At 43.4% G+C, this 18,244-nt stretch overlaps 1 protein-coding gene across 1 annotated transcript in view; it reads right to left on the bottom strand.

Moving 5' to 3' along the window:
- The window catches only part of b3gat1a (beta-1,3-glucuronyltransferase 1 (glucuronosyltransferase P) a), a 49,960-nt gene that overhangs the window by 21,132 nt on the left and 10,584 nt on the right, over window positions 1–18,244 (bottom strand). The window contains exon 2 of the mRNA XM_047035900.1: window positions 2,502–2,730. The gene's annotated coding sequence lies outside the window, so the exon portion shown is untranslated. The remainder of the gene's footprint in view (window positions 1–2,501; window positions 2,731–18,244) is intronic.

The following is an 18,244-nucleotide window of genomic DNA, read 5'->3' as shown; positions in this document are numbered from 1 at the left end:
GCAAAAACATGCTCTGAATCTGTCTGGCAGCTGTAGTATGTGTGGTGTTAATTAATAGGAGTTGCTGGCAACGAGGATGTAGTATGCTCTCTGTCATTCTCCCTTCACCTTCTCTCTCTCTCTCTCTCTCTCTCTCTCTCTCTCTCTCTCTCTCTCTCTCTCTCTCTCTCTCTCTCTCTCCTCTCTCTCCTCTCTCTTTGTCTCTTTTATGATCTATCTCTGTGTGTCTCTCCAGCGCTCAAAGGGGGCGGATGTGCCTCTGTGGCCCTCCGTGGAGCTGGAAAGGACATCCTCTCAGTTTAATTCAGCTCAACCCCGGTCTCCTGATGCTCAGAGACACAGCGTGTGTGACAGGCCTTTCAGAGGGAGGAGTGAGAGAAAGAGAGAGAGAGAGAGACTCATCACCATCTGTATGCCAAGAGCCTTTCAAAGTGTCATTGGCCTGGATTGGCCAGATTGAAAGAGTTAATCTGGACCTGGCAGCAGTTGTGACAACCCTAACCCTAACCCTATACAGTCATGATGAGAGGCTGTGTTTCTCTATGCTGATTAGTACGTCTAATTGAACTTACTGTCTTTTAAGGTTTTAAGAATGTATTATATGATACCACGTAACATATGTTCTAACATCCCAATGAAGAGAACCGACAATGTTACATTTCTATTCTTACAATACATTTACTCTGAAGTGTGTTGTAATACAGGAAATTAAACAAAGAAAACATTGCATAATGTGCTTTCCGTAACACTACATGAAGATTGTTTACTACAGGTTAACATACTGTGCAAGCAAGAACAATACAGAACGTTCTTTCTCCCCATATTCCTATTTAAAAAGCTCCCATGCTACAACAGTGGTGTTATCCCAGGGCACAGCGGTAAAAATGTTTTATGTAAGTGTTCTGACCAGCCTTATTTCACCACTGTTTGTTTGCATCAGGCTAAAAAAAACGGAGGCTGAGGAATGGATAACTCTGGCCCAAGGCACTCGAGAAAAGAAGCCCAATATTTCCCTTGGTACCCAGGAGACGACAGCACCCACAGGCGTTCTTTCACTGCCGCCTACCGCCTGCTCTCTGCTCCCTCCATCCCTCCCTGCTCCCATCATCTGACAATGATTCCTCCTGCTTCTCGCGAGTCCACGAGATCTGCTTTTCGGAAGACACTTTCCTCCTTTCCCCTCCAGACCTTCGTCTCCTCCCCTTCCCCAGCCTGTGTCTTCGACTCTCAGGTATCTGCCGCTAATAATACCAGGGCCAGAGGGGGATCACAGATGGTTGAAATAAGTGGATCGGTCAGATAATTTCGCCCCCTGTCCTCCCCCTAATCCTCCCCTCCCCTCCTGCGAAAATGGAGCGCCGCATTGAGAGGGAGAGAGGGGGTGGAGGTAGAGCCCCGCTTGAACCAGCCCCGCTTGAACCGCAATCCACCCCCACATCACATCCCCTGATATACCACAGACAGGACTGTGTCATCACATTTTAAATTTAGCTTTGTCGATGCTAAATAAGTAATGGCGGCAAAGGGTCTGTTCATCTGCGGGTAGATGAGCTTGTCAGGATTGGTCTTCTGTTTGGCTACCCATCATGCAGTTTATGGAAAGGATGTGAAGGCTCACTCTGCTTCTGTATTGTCAGACCATTGGCTCTCAACTTATACAGTACACTTTATACAATTGCACTCTCAGAGCACTCAGTCTTGGGTGAACTAGCTTTGTTCTACCTACACAATGCTTCGTTCTGTCACCACTCAACAGGAAAATGTGTTGATGATACTTGTAACTAAATGATAGCTTTGCTGATTTGAGAACTCACAGTAATATTTTGCTATGTTGACTTATGTATGACATAACACAGAACTTTCCTTAGCTGTTAAGGTAACATGTTCTTATTGTGTGTCTATATCCACTGGAGAATATTAATGAATGTGCAGCTAAAAATAAAGTTGAGTTTAAGCAAAAGCACGTTCAGTTGGTAACTTCCTTTTGGCTGAGAATCACACGTCTTGAACCTGGGTCACTGAATAAAATCCACAGTGCGTTACATCCTCTCACATACTTGCCCTGTCCAATAAAATCCCAACAAATTTCATAAATTCATGAGAACTGTCAGACTGATGTTGGTTCTGTAAGATGGACATCAGACATTCAACATATTCCTACACAACCAGATGTTAATTTAAGAACAACAAATCACAGTCTGCTGCAGAAATCAGAATTAGAATCAGAAGCATTTTATTCGCCATGAATGTTTGCACAAACAAGGAATTTACTTTGGCAGGGAGGTGCATACATTAAACATATAGGAATATAGAAAACTTAAATATGTGGACTAACTATACAAAAGGAGCAAAGTCTAGCTAATACTAAGGGGGGTCTAGCTAATACTAAGGGGAATCAAAATCAAATATAAAATATAAGTAGCCCTAATTTACAATCTAACCTAAAAATACATATAGTGCAAATGCTGATGCACACCAAGATTCACTAAAAGGATACTCACCAGCAGGGCTTTGCCTGTCTACAACAAGCAAGAATCTCTCCCCTTGTTTTGCAGGTGTGGTCAGGATCTGTCGGAATCCCAGGCTTAGTCCTCAAACATCCTTTAAGATGAAATACTTGGAGTGTAGCAACGTGGGCCGTGGTTGGTCAACCAGAACTTTGGCAGAGAAAAGCATTCGGAGACACCCAGGCCGTGTGCAGTGGAGTGGTCAGTTCCTCTGGATGGGATCCTAAAGATACAAGAGGGAAAAGAGTCATGAGTTCGGATGGCCTGTGTCACACCATAACAATGGGTGGCATTGATGGAAAGGGTGGGCTGGCAGTGTCTTTGTGGGTAGTGTGACATAGCTGCAGCTGGGCGGTTGTTTTTTCTCAAAGGCACAGCAACACTGATGATGTAAAGAATGACACAATTTAACGAGCAGGAAGTGCACAGCTTTCTAGATGCCATGCATAGGTGCGGCTAAATGCTGCCCCCATGTAGTTTACTGCTCAAGCATTTTGGTCGCATTTGAAAGGGAATAAGAAGCAACAACTAACTTTCTTTAAGAAAACATTTATAAATGAATACATCACAGAAGGGTAATGCCAAACTTTGTTTCGAAAAATTGTTTTGTTTATTTTTATTTCTGAGTGACAATGACTGAGCACAGAAAGTGGACAAGGCTAAAAAGACGAGGCCATCTCAACCCAAAGAAAAGTGATGTCAATCAGACAATCATTAATTGAAAGCACTTCCTCTAGAGTTCAGCTAGGAATGACATTTGAGAGATGTCCACCTGGAGAAACATAAGACAAACACGCCAGATGTATTTGCCGATATGACACTTTTTTTTCCTTGTGCGTCTTCGCTCTTTCATTGTTGATGAGTTTTCCTCTGTCTTTGGCATGAGTTACAGTATCAGCTGTATTTGCCTGGAGGCAGTCACTGTTGCAAAAGAAGGCTGGCCGATGCCATGCTTGAAAAATGAGCTGGGTTGAAAACATTAGCATTATATTGACAAGGCGAGAAATAGAGGCTGTGCAATGTCATGGGGTTGTTGTGAGCCTAATCTAAATCCAATAGGGTAATCATACGAGGAAAAATGGGTACTAACTATTTCAATACCCTGGTTAACAATAGTATTTTTGTCTAGCTTGAGGCCTTCCATGATGGTTGAATTAATTATCTGTCCATGCAGTTACACATGCAACTCTCAAATAATGAAACCATTGTATGTGCACTGCTGACAACAGGCTAATTTGATTTATGTCAATACAGCTGTAAACTAGGAGGGCCTATCACATTTCTAGCTAATTTCTAGGACCTACTGTAGCAGTTGCATCAAACTGTGGTGGGGCTTACAGACATGAGGTAGACTATCTGTGGTTGACCACTCAAACCTCTCCCCCAGTCACTCCTGGCTGACAGTGACGGATGGGAGACCCAACAGGAACCATAAAACTGGGGGTTTAGGGGCAGGTGGTTTACTGGATTGGTATCGATCGACACCACGCCAGCCCACCAGTACAGGAATGAATCAACGCCCCATCAGCTCCCCTCAACTCCGTCTGTCCCAGGTACAACCCAGCTCCTCCTGTTGACGACGAAGCCCGTAAATCCTCCAACATAAGTGCACACCTCATCTGACCCCTTTGACCTTTCCGTTTATGAGCGTAATTCCAAACACTCAGGATGGGAGTAGTCTTATGACGGAAAATTACCTGTGGTGAGGAGTCAGTGTTGTGAGAAGAGAAATGTCAGACAGTACACCTCCAGACACTTTAAAGGGTCATTGTATGGCTCTGGGAAAGGAATATACCAATTATTTTCTTTGGACAAAATCAGTTATTCTGAACTATTTTTAAGACTTCTGCAATTTTTGGGGTAAAATGGAGGCATGCAGAGCTGAGTTGCCTGGCTTTTGAGGGGGGGGGGGGGGGGGGGGGGGGGGCACTTCGGTCTAATCCAGTGTCTTTGTGATCAGGCTGATGAGAAGCTGTCTGAGGAAGGTGACCAAAGAGAGCCTCGCTCTCTGGCCCTGAGCATGACGGAACACCGCACAGAACTCTGGGAGCGGCACACTGTGTGATCCTGCACAGGGGGCTGCTTTAAACAGCCACTCGCTCACACAATCACCATGGAAACTACTTTTTGGCCTTTGATGGGCATGGTCTTTGGAAGGTCCCCAGGGGATTTTCTCTAACTCTGTCTTCACAGAGTGCACACAAATAATACCAGACCTGTCAAGTTGTCTACGTTCTGTGTGGAATAGTAATGCTGGCTTTGTAAATTGTACAGTGTCATCCTCCTTTACCCAATTCCAAAATTGTCACCAGTTTGCTTTCGATCAGATCTTACGCGGTGAATGGAAAATTCCGTAAAACAAAGCCTGTTGTTCTGTTGAATATTTGATGCGGAGGAAAGCGATGCCTGAGATAATGATAGGGACAGTTGGCCTTTTTTTTTCGTCCCGAAGACATCTGTCATTTAAGCTAAAATTGGCGGGTTTGTAATGAAAGAGAATTCATCGCACCTTTTGAGTCCAGCCCAATTATTAATTCAGACGCTCCCGTGCTGAGTAAATGCTGCTTTATTCTTTCATAAGTGGTCGATATTAATAATGCACAAGGTGGCTAAGTTCAGGGTCTGTCTTTGGAAAGTTCTCTCGCTGAAAAAACCCTTCGAAGCTGGATGGGAGAAGATCCCCCTCCAACCGTCATAAAAGAAAGGTGAAAGTTGGATGCGTGGCAGCATGACAGCCGTGCGGATGGAGGGATCTGCCCATCAGTGGTAATTGGAGGTACAGCAAGCTGGGGGCACCTCGGGCGGTGGGAGGGGGGCTTCATCGATCCCAGGCATGGTGCGAGGAGGAAAGAGGCGCGTCCTCCTCTGCAGCCCCTGACAGCTTGCTGCGCGGGCTGCCTTGAAGGACAGGGTGTCCTTTCACACGTCTGATCATCAGAGGTGAGGGTCTCCCCTCTCTCAACCCGAGCACAGAGCCGTCCAATTATACCCTCATTAACCATTTACAGTCATCGAGACGGACACAGGTTGAAGCGCCTCCATCAAACGACACAGAGACGCAAGGCCTAAATGATTTTCTCAGAGTATGTATGGGCATGATGTGTTCCAGGGTGATTCATTTACACTTTTTATTTAATTAATTGCAGATGCTTTTTGCATTTCAGTGGTTGCATAAATCCCCCTATCACTTGGAATTCATAATTAGTTTGCCCAATGACCTGCCATAGAATGTCTAACATTCTACTTTGTGAATTGTTTGATATTTAACCATAAGGGTATGGCTATTTTCCTCTGGTGATATCATCCAAATATTTCTTAATCACTTCACCATTTAGTGTTAAGACTGTTGCTGGTCTGCAGCCTTTTTTCTCTTCGCCTTCCAAGAGGAAGGCTCTCTTCCTGCTCTTCTTTTATGGTTTACCAAAATCAAAACAAATCTGTCTTGAGCTTTGCCTACTAGACCAACGGTTGCCATGGTGATGTGTTAACTCTCTCTGCCTGAGTCTGGTATTATAGATGCAGGCACACCACAACGACTATTTACCTTTAACTGATGGTCTTTGTCGGAACTGGCCCCATCATGCTACCTCAGATTGTTTTCTAACAGGGGGTAATGACGGTATTTCTCACGCACAGCTGTGGCGACAGTGTTAAAAATGCAAAAAGACAATGCCCCTAAACTCCAAGGACATTTGCACCCCATAAAAACCTGTTTGTTTTGGTGATGGCTTGAGATTGCTTACAGGCAGAGAGGCACTCACCTCATGCACTACAGAGAATTGAAAATGATTGAGTGCAGGCACATTTAGAGAACAAGATCACCCTGAACATGTTTAGAATGAGGCAGGATATTCAACGAATACTGAATCAGTGCATGGCGTTGGTTAGAACAGGATACTGAACACAGATATACAAATCTTCAATATTTGTGCAGTAATACTCCTACTCCTACCGAAAAGAAGTAAGTGTCTTGGCCATTTGGTAAATATGACCCTTCTTTATCTGTTTATGTGGATGGGCGATAACACTGCTGATATGGAAAAGTACTATTTATAGTATTTAGCGTTGACCATGCCAAAATCACAGCAGACATCCTGGATTAAACGGAAAGCTATTAATGCACCATGACTGTGGGCCCAATGATAGTGGGTAGTGCTGGGTATGAGCAGGGACACCAGGAAGGCTTCCTCCAGGAGGTCAGCCAGGAGCAGGGCCAAGGCTCTCCATCCAACACCACCTCCTCCTCTCCTCCCAACGCTTCTCCTCCAGGGGGAGGGCTCAGGCTCTGCCAGAGATAAAGGACAGGAGAAGGTTGTGGCATTACAGCAATCCCCCCTACCCAGACAGCACCAGTGCAGGCACACACACACACACACATTTTCTCTCTTTCACACACTATCTCTCAGAAAAATGTGTCTCTCTTGCTTTCTCTCCCACCAACCACACATACTAGTAACTTCCCTTCCTTGTCTGTAAAACGATATGCTGAGCCCTGTAAAGAAACCCTACCCAGCAGAACCGAGTGTTACAGGAATAACACAGTCCAAAGGTGCCGGGTAATGTAGACAGTATTGCAGATGCTCCCAAGGGTATAAATAGAGAATGACCGCTGGAGATACTGTAAGTAGAACACTGTGCACCCATGAATGTATTTCCAAAAGAAAATGTTGACTAAAGCAGGCTATTCACTGTGTTTGAATATACAAAGCAAAAAACATGTTTTATTGTCATGTGTCTCCCCTAGGGTAAAATATCCCATAATCCTTCACCGATGCAAGGTCAGGCTCGATCCTAGAAAACCGAAGATGTTGGATGTTTTGAGTGCCATTATAGTAATTGCTCTCTCAATCCCAAGTTGCAGTAAAATACCTCTATTACTGAAAGCTCTTTGCTGCCGGCTCCCTGGCTTGAGAGAAGGGGGGGGGGGGTCATATTGCTTCTGTGGTGACTGCTCCGAGCTCAACCTTTCAGTCCGGACCTTTCATCTTCTACAGCTGTCACTCAACCTCACTGGGTCATTTTCTGCTCCGGCAAGGGCTCAATTAATCCAGGACCAAATGGGAGAGAGGGTTCATTTTCACCCTTGGTGAGTAGGTGACTGCTGTTCTGTTTACTTGGCTGTCTTCCCTCCCCTGTTTGGCCCAAGGTGCTATGCAACCGGAATAGCAAGAGCAGAGGGCTGCAATCTTTCTCTGTCACTGGGACACTTTAAGAAGCTCTGGAGGTGATGACATGGTGGGGGCTTGGCAAAAATCCCCCCTGCCTGCCTTGAATCTTTATGAGTTGCTGTTATGGCCCCCATAATGGTCCATTAGAGCAAGAGGGAAATGGCAATGGTAAGAGTAAGAGCACACCTTGAAATATGTATCACATACCTAATTGTTTGTATTGCTCTATTGTATTCAATTATTCTTTGAGGCCCAACTTTTCAAGAAGTAAATATACTGTTAGGTGGCTGACAGTATTTAGTTTACAGTCATAAAACATTACTTTATCATACTTTCTATCATATTCATTTTCAACCAACAGTTGTGAATCAATGTTTTTACAATGGTTACATTATTTCACTCAATATTTTTTCATGCAATGGGGTGGGCAAAATAATAAGTACTATGACAGAATGCTTAATGAAGTACAAAGTAAATTGTCCCCTAATGCTGACTGGAATATGCTTAAACCCATTTGCGGAAATCCCAGGGTCCCCCAATCCTGGGCAAAATACGGGGCAATAAATAATGTGTCCCCCCCAATATACATTACAACATAGGTAATGTGTTACAGCACTATTTTTGCCCCCACTCCCTCAACAATTGCCCTTGAGAAAATGTCCTGTAATTGTCCCCCCCCCACTTCCCCCCCTCTGTACATGTCTAGTGTATGATGGCAGAAAGCACACATCCACATCAATGTAATTTCTAATCATGGATCATATTACATGTTTCATTCCTCAACTGTAAATTATCCACGTCTGGGGCTAAGGACTCAGTCAACCAAACAATAAAAAAATCCCTTTTACTGTAAGCTATCTAAAAATTGAATTAAATGTCAGCCGAAATTAATGCATACAACTACCTGAGGTAAACCGACTGGACGCCCTAAAAGGTAATATACCATATGTCACAGAGTGCAATCACACAGCTAGCGCACGGCCATGGTCTGCATAATTATAGGGGCTTGGGGAAATCGAGGGGCTGCGCTACCCATAAAACAGGGGGCTTAAGTGATCTCGGCGAGATGAAAGACATTAAAAAGAACACGGTGCGTCCTTGTTGGATCAGTGCTTCAGCATGCCGTGCACAACCTGCCAACGCTAGGATAAAGACGTGGCTAACGGTTGCTTCTCGGTTTTCGGCTGACAAGCAGCACTGCCTGCAAACACGTTACAGCTACGACTCTGACACCAGCTTTAGACGAAGAACAAGACCTGTATGTAGAGGTGACTGACGCAGTGAAATATCGGGTTGTAGCTGTATGGTGTTGCATACTGCATTAAACGTATTTTAAAGTCATAAAATATAGAGGTCCATTTTCACCGTGAAATGGGCCCAGTAGTTTGCTTGTCCTCGGATCAGGACAAGAGAGTGTGTGAAGAGTGTGTTGGTGGACAGCACCACTCATCCCTGACAAGTCTAATCAGGCCCAAGACAAATGACAAGGCATTCCCTCTTGTCTGCCATCTGCGATTCTGACAGAGAGCTTTCTATGAATAGTATATTCAGAGCTCTTTTGAAGAGAAGTATCTCTTCCTGTTCTCAAGGGGATTGAACCTCCATGTCTTCGTTGTTGTCCCCCCCTCCCCCCCCCCTCTCTCCCCTCCCCCCTCCCACAGAATCGTTGTGCTGAAACAGTACAGGTAAGATGGGTGGTGCCAAAATATTTAATATTTAAGTGAGACAGCAAGGAAGGACTAACAACAAAAGCGCTGACAATGGCAATAGTCAGTTTCATTTATGCAGAAAAGAGGGGAAAAAATGATTGGGCTTGATGGATTAGAGTACAGTATGAAATATGTATCCGATGGCTGTATACGTAGACAGATATTGAAAGAACTTGGATGATAACTTTTTACAAAAAGTTCAATTTTTTGTCGTCTTTCCAACAATTCTATCCTCTTTCAAGCTTCCTGTCAACCTCTGTTTATCTCTTCAAGCCTCACAACAGCAGCCTTTTTTATCGTAACCCATCCTGTTCAAACTTCAGGGCTCTTTCACAGGTTGACATGGATGTATTGTCAGGGCCCAGCCAGTGTGGACACCTTGTCTGACAGCGACCGAGCCCAGCAGAGGAGCTCTCTCTTAGGCTTCAAACGAGCATCCTTGTGCCAGTACCCTGAGGGCCTGGGGAAATGAGTTAGTGTTGGTGTCTTTGTTCCTCTCTCTCCTCAATGCAGCACAGCTCAGATATATATTTTGGGGTTTAGCTGTTCATAGGAAGAGTGTTCTTTTCTAACAAGGCAAGCAGATACAGTTTCTCTGTGTTTGAGAACCACCCTAGATTGCAAACATGTTGTGAGAGAACCTCCCTAATGAAGGGAAAATGTGCCTGGGTAGCAGATCACATTAGAAACAGTGACTAATTGCTGCATGTTGCAGGAAAAGCTGTCAACAGAATGATCCGATTTTCTGAAACTGAATTTGCAGGCTGTAGATATTTCATCTTTGTCGGTTTTGATGCCACTGCTGAAGGACAACATGCTACTACGCTTACTGCTGTCATCCTTGCATCAGAGTTCATCAGGTTTGTCCATTTGCGTCCTGTTTGCTGTGAGTGTGTGTGTGATTCTGTGTGTGGGTATGCATGTGTGAACACATGCTGGACAGCTCAATGCAAGTTGCTTTCCCCACATACAGTTTACTGCATGTGTAAGGAAGTCCTATGAGCCTGCCTTCTGAATTGTTATTCTTGAAATGTCAATGTTCTGTATGCTTGTGTGAGTATACAAGATCACTAATGTATTGGTCTGTGTGTGTGTGTGTGTGTGTGTGTGTGTGAGAGAGAGAGATTGTGTGAACATGTACACATATCAGTGCAGGTGTAGTCACACTATTTGTGTATGATAGGAGTAACCTCTATTTGAGGGATGACCTGTCACAGTGCGACAGCATGTTCACCAGAGTTCCCTGTGGACACTCACCCATGCGCTCACAGGGCTCCAGGCAAAAAACAGAGACTCAATAGAATGAGTGATGGGATGTCCTGCAGTTAAGGGGATGTGTGGCTAGCATTTTCCACTCTGTTTGTCACCCTACATTCCTATTTTTATGACACAGACACGAACATTAAAGACAAAATGATCGTATGACCTCTACCGAACGCACACAGAGGCGCATTTAGATCCCTCAATGTTCCCATTTTAATGACAGAAGTTGAGAAAACACCTGTCGTTTCCTGTGACCTGCTCACACTGGGATGGGAGGATTTGGTGCAACCTATGAACAGTACACCTATCAGTCTTCCTATATAGGCTCACTATGAGGCATCCCTGGCCTTGACAGTGGGCTTTTAGTGAGGCGAGGACTGCAGGGGTCTGCCAACACACCATCACAATTGCTTCATCGTACCACACCCCCTCCGCACACACGCCCACCTTGAAATGGGATGTATCAGAGATACACAGAAATCCCACAGCAGTTCTTCTGTTTTTGAATTTGTTTTTTTTGTTTGATACTAGATCTGATAGATCTGATATATTTGATATGCCCCCCCAAAAAGACAAGGATAAAGTACAGGTGCGAATATTTCATTATACAGCTCAAGGAGCTCAGCTCATGAAGCCAAGGCTTTTCAAGCATTCGCTAAAGAGACCTTAAGTCTTGAATGCAAAAGTTGTGCCATGTCTGCTTGCACCGCTTTGAGCACAAACCACAAAATGTAATTATAAAGGGCACGAGAGCGCACTCTCTTTCACAAGTTAAGACTGCAGAGAAGGCAATAAATCCACAGTGATTATTTCTTTTCACTTCAGCACCCCAAGCTTTCAGTGAGAAGAAAAAAATCAATAACATATGCAAACATCCAACCAAACAAGATTTGCAAATCAGCCTCCATAAAACAAAAGTGGAGAGCTCAAAAAGAAAATTGACCCGTTTTTGAGCTCTGGCTCTATTGCGGGAAAGTTAAACAGTTTACATCAGATTCTATACTGTTTCTGCACAGTAGCTTGTGAGTCAAATGAATATTTCAACATACTGTACATGCTGTACGTATGTTTGTTCAGCCTTTTTCCCCTTGTAAGAAGATGAGCTGCAAATTTTATGACATACCTACTGATTTATGACACTTCCCTGTTCTTCTGGACAAGAGGTAATTTGGGGTTTCAAGTAATCCCCAACACAATCCCTCAGTGAGTGAACCAATACGACTTTTTACCTGTTTATAGTTAAATCATCACAGAAAGATTGGGTAGAAGCGATGATTAGCTGTCCCTAGTAAGTCAACTGCTTTCACAATAAAAAGAAATGCACAACACATAACTGATGGTCGCACCAATGATATTTGTGATGCACGGGACATTTAGCAAAAACAGGCAAAGTATAAACTCTACACCATCTGTCTTTTCATGTGAGACTCAAAAAGGGGGAGAATGTACTGTATAAAATTTGAAATGTAAGCCCTCCGTCTCTACGTTCAAAGGCTTACTTTTCTTATCTTTCTCGAGCGAGGAAGATGAAAAATATCACGAGGGCAAATCCAGCCCTCCCCCGTAGGCAACAGATGTAGTTGTAAAGTGTTTTAAGGAGCTTGGGGAGAGGAGTGGAGAGGGAAGCATAGCCGCTGAGCTTTCATGACTCCCTCTCTTTCAGGCCGGCAAGACAAAGAACCTGCACTCTCTCTCTCTCTCTGTTCACTGCTAATGTGGTGGAAAGAGCTCCGGGGTTGGGAGCACTGAGGCAGAGTCCTGGTTACTCTACAAAACTCCCCTTGGTGCTGGTGCCGGTGCCATCCAATCTAGTCTCGGGGCTCTGTGTCTTTGGATGAGAGGTAGAGGAGGCAAATAACTGAAACAGCAAAAGGGAGAAAAGGGAATGGAAGAGAATGGCAGAGAGAAAGATAATAAGAGAAAGAGGCCCCTAGAAAGCACATCACAGGTTCCATTTTTTTCCCTCCTGCTTAGGCTCCTTGAGATAGTTATGTAAGCGTTGTGAATGGACTCGCGCCTGTTTACCAAGGCTTAATGATTTTCATATTATTCTGTCAGTTGGAGATAAGGGGTCTGGGGTTTGTCAGAGTTTGTCCAAAGAAACCCTTTGAGATTTACCTTTGCAGATTTTCAGCATGAGTGTATCACTCATGAGAGAATTCATAGTATGGGGACATATGTCCTTTATTTCTTTCTATTTGTCTCTTTCATGACATTTCAAAGAAGTTTCATGGGCAAAACGTTACAGATAATGTGTCTTTTTCCCCCCAGGGAATATCTCCTCACATTTCAGTAGACTTCTAACAATATAATTAAATATTCCATGGAAAACTCAGTTGATATTGGGCTTCAAATGAAATCAGTTCTCTCCGCTGTCTTTCCTTCTTGTGGTTAGAAATGTGGAGTGCAATTTGTCGATGAGTCTCCACTTCAATACCTCAGCGGCAACTGCCATACTCTCACCACAAGCTTATAAGTGTCAATTTGCTTGGTTAAAAGCACATAGAGACATTTATCATGCTTTTCATTCGCCCGTAAAAAGTTTAGAGGTAATATAGAACATTTTATGAACTGTGTGCATTACAGGCAACCCAAGTGTTTTGGTGTTGCCCGTGAAGTAAAAATATGGAATCTCTCCAAAGTTTGGTTGTCTGACTGTGAGGAATTGAGCTGGGGCATCCATCCTAACATTGAGATTGGCCAGGGGAACAGAAGTGCAGGGAAACCTCACAACAGCACCAGAAGACCGCATCGGAAAGGATTGTCTGTGTATGGCTATCCAAAAGCTCTGGCCCACTCTCATGGGGTTTTAATGTAGGCAGTGCTCCCTCTGTGAAATCTAGAGAGAGACCTAGGCACTGTCTGAGCTCAAACTGTCTCACACCTTCGGGGAATTAATGCATGAGCTGTAAATTTGATTTGGATTAATCCTTCTTAATCTACACAAAGCTTGGAAATCCCATTGAAATCTTGTTCTAAAAACACCATTAATGTGTTTTTAAGCTTGTGTTTTTTCTTTCTTCAGAGGCTGACAAACATGCTTTATCAAAGAAAGAATGCCTCTTATTTGTATTTTGTATTGGGGGGGGGGGGGGGGGGGGCGTATAAACCACAGGAGCACAGCACTTATACACTTTGAGAAAAATTTGTCATGGACTCCATACATATTCAATTAGCTGCACTGTGATCAGATCAATAGTCTTTTTCAGTACCCGTCTTGAGATAGCATCTCATTACATCTTCCAAATGAGACAGTGGAATGGGTTCCTGTCCATCTCAGAGCCTCGATGTAGCTCAGCTTGAAGACCCGCTCAGAGATCTGCTGGAGGCTGCGAAGAGAAGACGTGGCATTCCATCCTCATCACACCTACAGGTCAGGACTCAAAGCCCTTCCTCTCTATCTTACTCCTGCTCCACCCTGGCCTTCCACCACTTCAATTAACCCTGCTCGAGATCGCCTCTTCCCCATCCCACCAGACAGTTCAGTGCTGCTCCACCTGGACCTGGACTACAAGGCCAGAGCAATTACAACAGAACCTGTAACCTTCCTTGTGCTTCTGCCACACTGGTCTCCAGGCAGTAGCCTGTGGAAAAAGACCTGCATGGTGATCAATTACATACCACCACGAACCAGTAACCGTGCCTCCCCCTACTGCACGGACATTCACGCCAAGCTAAGAAGCAAAGATTATGAGCGTGAGTCATGGTGAGGTTGGATGAAAATGGAGGTTGTCTCTCTGGAGGAGCAGCCCAGGTTGCTCTTGACAGGTCTGTTGACACATATACATCAGAGGCTGGTTTCTTCTTTTTTTGTGAGGTTGCCTGAATAATGTGCTTTCAGAGTGACAGTTTTCCGTCATCAAAATTTTTTTCAATACTTTTTTACCTGAAGTAGCTGTCTCTGCATTGTTTTACTTTGAAATGTTAGAGGTTGAGTGGCGTGTTTGCAATGTGCCGACACAATCTGGATTCCACTTCTCTTGGCAGGATAAATTACAGTCTTGATTATTTAGTACTGTAGTTTATGTTCTCATTGTCGAGAGTGGCCATGTATCATGTGTTTCTGGTTGAGTAATCAACAACTAATTGACCACATTATGGTGGGGGAAAGTGACACACATACCGTACAAGTTAAGAAGGTACACAGATTTGACTAAACAAGACCGCTGTTAGGGGGGAAAGAGTGATCAACTTGAATCCGGCCAAATTAAAGCAATGAGTCATCGGTGACATCAGCATGGCTCTGTGTCCCTTGAAGCCACGTTTGATGAATGAGTAAGGCTGACAAGCTTTGTAAAGGCTAAACCTTATGTGCCTTTATTCAGAATTAAGAGCCAATTAGTCCTGGAAGAAAAACAAAACCTCTCTCAACTGATCAATGATGCGATTAAACACGCTCTAACCTCAGTTTGGCATACAGACAGACATCGCATTGCACTTCATGGGGCATTTTCACTACCGATCTCTTTCATAAATTATACTGTCTGTAACATCCATCTTGTTCGTCTTTTAGATATGCTTAATGTGAATACATGTCGTATTCATGTTGTTTGCACGCATGCATGCTTGCAAGAGATAAGAGAAGAATCATACTAATCACATGATCATTACTTAAACCCCCCATGAATAAATTCTTGAACTGTATAAAAACTATTTGAGCGCAGAGCACTTATCAGATTTGTGTGAAGCTTAACGAAAACCCCCTTTAGAGGTACTATTTCCTCTTTATTTAAATGGCTTTAACCTACTTAGATTTAGCCACAAGCATATATGTCTGCTTTCTCATAGCTCAGCATCCCTAACCTTTCTCATTACTCTAATATCGGGCACCCAAACAAATGCAAAAATGTTGTGCAGCCACGCTAAATTGCTTGGTGGATAAAAATAGGAAGAACACACAGCAGTCTGTCCCTTTACAGGACTCCAATCTGCTTACCCTATAAGTGCAGATGATGTTTGCCACAACATAAGAGAGGTGACAGTCAGAGGGGTGGAAAGAGTTTTAGGACATTAGGCTTAGGCAAGCTCAGTCCCACGCTCTGGAACAAACTGCATGTTTTATAAATGGCAGAGAAGAGAGGGAAAAGACAAAACTTTTTTTTGTGATAGAGAAGGTGACCTTTGTTGTCCCCTTTGACTACCACACATCTGTTAGTTATTATCTCGATTTAAACTGATCAACTGGAGGACTGCACATTCCCAAATCACCAGTCCCAATTGGAGGAGAGTGTGTCAAGTGAAAGTTTCATGGAATGTGCATGGATGCAATTGGTTGGTGAGTACAGCTAGGAATACAAATATGGAAATACATTTAGAGTACTCAGATGTACCTCTGAAAGTGAAACCATTTTGGTAGGTTATGCATTTTTTGGAAGTGCGTGAAATGTGAATGTTTTAGAGAAAAGAAAAAAACGATCCTTTCTTCTTTGGTAATATTGCTTTAGGTTTCAGTCAGTGCAGCAAAAAAATAGATATTGAGATTTGACTCCCAATTCAGGAGACGGATCGCATTTTATCAAGCGCTGTCTGATCTTGAGGAGAGCAGATTGATAAACCTGACATGGTCACTGAGGGTAACCAGGTTTAATTATGTCACCCAAAAAAAGAGGAGAAAAGGCAGGCTATTAATGTATACTTTTCATGTATTACTTGATTGTGGCACATCAAGTAATACTTGCTTTTTAAACGTTTGCTAGTTCAACTGTACATAACCAAAACTATATCATCTCTGGGATTTTAAAGGATTAAAGTTACGTGGTGAATAAAATTGACCCATCTGGTCTAAACGATGCTGGATTTGAAGGAGAGCTACATCTTTCATATTTTGCCCATTCATGCAACCCTGTGAGAAGCACACTGAATACGATGGATGTGGCAAACTCAAGTCATGACAGCCACAAACACAGCCTCATGTTGTTTCTCAACCCTATATTCATGTGCCACTCACCATAACAACCCTGGGACTGTCACCCTGGTAACGGGATGAAGAGATCTCAAGTCAGACCGCAATTCAGAAGCCAAGATTTCTCTAATTCAGCTTCTCTCTCTCACTCTCTCCCTCCCTCTGCCTCCAGCCTGAGCCAAGTCATGGTTGGTCTCCTGTCTGCACTCACAGGTCATGCACTTTGACTCTAATTCCCATGAGCAGTAGCATCCCTTATGCACACACTACACACACACACACACACACACACATACACTCAACCAGCCACATGCACACACAAATGCATACCCACATACAATCTCACATACACTGCAGACAAGGTGCCTCTGTTGTGAAATGTCCTTGTTTTGACGGACAAAAAAGCCTGTCTCTCAGTGATGCTAATATTGTAGTTTGCCATTCAAACTGAGTTTTAAAGCTTAAACAGCAACCAACCTCTTCTCACATTATTCTCTTTCTTTCCCAAGGTAGGCCCCAGTTGGCTCATAGTCACACAGTAGCAATGGCCAGGCCCTCTGACCTGATGTACAATATCTCTGAGCATGCATGAATAGCCTACAATTATTATACAGTTCATAATATAGACAGTATAGACAGAAAAAAAGAATAATACGTGAAGGCGTATACTTCTACTTTCAGCAGTATTTACATTATGACTGACCAAAACATGTTTAGAGGTTCACTCTGACAACATACTGACAAAACAAAACACACTGCCTGACCGCCTCCGAGCAAAATAATACAAAAGTGTTCAGCACTGACAAAACTTGCTCTATACTCACAGTGTGTGGATGCAAGTATTTTCAACTCCAAAGACGTGATTTCAATGAAAACCACATGTCTTATGTCAATGTAAGCAAAGACAGGGATGGTACTACATCATAACCACATGGAAACCAAATGAGAGGAAGTTTTATCTTACTCCATCTGTGTTGAATAAATGTCCAGGCACAGCCATCATAGTGTGCAGAAAATGCACTCATTGGCATGACCTGTCATCAATCACCTCCTGTGCGATATTTCCAATATTTCCAAAGTTCGGGAATAAAACATGAGGCGTACTTTCAGAAATCCATACCCATTATCGTAGCATGCATGCTTTTCATTTGCTCAGGTTGGCTGGCTGGAACTTTATTGATTTCCGACCCTTGTTCCGTTACTCTCTGTGGAGTTAAAGCTTGTTTTTCTTCACATCTGTATTCCGCATGTTAGCTTGTAGCATTTGTTCCATGTGATGAATCCTGGGATCCTACATAAGTAGCCATAGCATTTAACATGAATCATTGCACCAAGTCTGTAAACACTGTGGTTGGTCTATGGCCAACTAGCCATGTCATTGGCTACCACTTTTTTTCTATTCAGTACATTGGTTTAAATTGCCCTTCGTATGCTACTGAATGGTAAATTGGATTAGTGATATAACCATATTCTACAATCTTTGGAAGCAGTTTCATCAACAAGGGCGTTGTATTGGGTCACGTAAACTATATTAGCTGGTTAATGTTGTGTTCTTGAACATGTAAAGAGGTGACACCTGTAGAGGGGGATCTGTATGCTACTTTATTCAGTTAATTCTGTACTCTTACTGATTTGACCTGTACCAATCAGAAATAGTATCATCAGGATACTGAGAAGCAATAAAGCCACAGTGCA

This window comes from Hypomesus transpacificus, chromosome 15 (assembly GCF_021917145.1).
Source record: "Hypomesus transpacificus isolate Combined female chromosome 15, fHypTra1, whole genome shotgun sequence".
NCBI lineage: Eukaryota > Metazoa > Chordata > Actinopteri > Osmeriformes > Osmeridae > Hypomesus > Hypomesus transpacificus.
This window is presented reverse-complemented; position numbering and strand designations above follow the sequence as displayed.